Source organism: Heterocephalus glaber, unplaced genomic scaffold (assembly GCF_053883595.1).
Source record: "Heterocephalus glaber isolate CG9 unplaced genomic scaffold, H.glaber_assembly_v1.0 deba00000122, whole genome shotgun sequence".
Lineage (NCBI taxonomy): Eukaryota > Metazoa > Chordata > Mammalia > Rodentia > Bathyergidae > Heterocephalus > Heterocephalus glaber.
This window is the reverse complement of record NW_028258138.1, coordinates 19,327,647-19,329,494: the sequence shown is the minus strand read 5'-3', so window position 1 is coordinate 19,329,494 and position 1,848 is coordinate 19,327,647. Positions and strand designations below refer to the sequence as shown.

The window sequence follows — 1,848 nt, the reverse complement described above, 5'->3', positions numbered from 1 at the left end:
TTTTATTGCTGGTCTGAGGCTTGCCTTGTTTTACACTTAAGTGGAATTTATACTGTTTCCACAAATACCAGACATCATCACCTAAAGAATTTAATAGTGCCCTATTCAATATGGCAATCATCTTGGTAGCAAACTTTAACTTAAATCTTACAGAACTTAACCTTTATAAAAAGTTAACATGATTGAAAATTGGGTTCTCTCTCTAAAGCCTTAAGTATCCAAGCTTGAAATAGTTAATTTTAAAATAAGCAAAGAAACAAACAAAAAAAAGGCCTCTGCAGCAGATCCTGCTGCAATACTTAAAAAATCTAAATGAGCTTAATCTTTACTAAAGTTATTTTAGCTCAAAAGCTATAAAATTAATACAAAGAAGGGAGAGGGTCTTTAACTTCATGACAGCATTTTATAATCTGATCTTTTTCATCAAATCTAGCCACAAATCAAATTTCTGTGTGCCTCTCTTCTCAGGAGATCCTCTTACAGAACAGAACAAACATGAAAGAGCAATTGCTTAAGCAAGTAGGAAAGTGTTCCATAATAGTGTTCAAAGGACAGGATTCTGGATTAATCTCTGGAACTTGATCTGGACCTTGACCTCGAGCAAGATCTAGAACGGGATCTTGAAGCTGTTTTTGGTGGACGGAACACAGGCTGAGCTTTTGAGGGTGGTACAGGTAGAGGTGAATGGGAATGAGACTGGATCCTTGATGTGGATTTTGACTTTATATCATTTTTTCCATTTTCTTTCCTGGGTCGAGGTCGACATGCAGACCTGCTTCGGGATTTCTCATACTCATCTTTAGATCTGCTTCGAGAGAGTGAATGGGAGACCTGATCAGACTCGGACTTGGATTTGCTCTTTGATCTACATTCCCTGGCTTTTGATTGAGAACGTGATCACCCTTTGCTCCTTGACCTAGATCAGGAGAGAATTTTTGAGACACTCGGAGATCTACTGCAGTTGCTCCTGCTATTCCTACTCCATGACCTTCTTCTAGAGTGTGACCTACATCTGCTCCCAGAGTACAACTGCCTATGGCTTGCCCCTGGCTTATGTTTAATAAGTCTAATATTTCTCCCATTTATTTCAATACCATCCAGTTTATCCAAAGTATACTTCATATCAGAGCAGGAGCGAAATTCAAGTACAGCCTCATTTGTGCGTTGTGAGCATCTGCATAGGTCATTTTATCTGCTTGCCGAATGAAATCCTCTAAATCTTGCCAACTCCAATGACTAGAAAGATTTACTACAATAAGTGTGTATTACGTACTGATAGGCAGCCCATATCTGTCTCTGCCAGAGGTTCTCTGACTGCTGTATCCACCTCCACCACTGTGCTTCTGGCTTCCGTAGCCGTGCCTGTAGCCGTCCAATTGCGATGTGGGCTCAGACCTTCTCCAGGATCTCGTGCTCGTTGGAGAGCTTCTAGCTGCTCAGCTTATAAACATAGTCATCAGCCACAGTGGTCCATGTTTAGTTTTCTAAAAAATTGCACAACCGCTTTCCATCACAGATTTACCATTTTACAGACCGTGAATATTTGTATTTTTCCACATTCTTGGCAACATTGTTATCCAACTTTTTTATTGTTAGTTATCCTAATAGTTGTAAAATAGTGTTAGTTCAAGAATATGATTTTTATTTCCTTAAAAATAAATGACTGTTCATCAACTGGGGACAAAATACTTGATATCCAATGCTTAAAGGAGGAAAAGTTCAATTTGGCTCATGGTTTTAGAGTTTCAGTCCATGAATAACTAGCTTGGGGGCAGACAGTATGATGAAATAGCATGGTGGAGGAAACCTCCTTATCTCATGACAGCCAAAAAGGAGTGAAAGAAGGGA

General features: G+C 39.2%; 1 pseudogene; it reads right to left on the bottom strand.

The window, feature by feature from the left end:
• Window positions 1-564: 564 nt before the first annotated feature.
• LOC101699296 (uncharacterized) lies at window positions 565-1,473 on the bottom strand (annotated as a pseudogene).
• Between the last annotated feature and the right edge of the window lie 375 nt (window positions 1,474-1,848).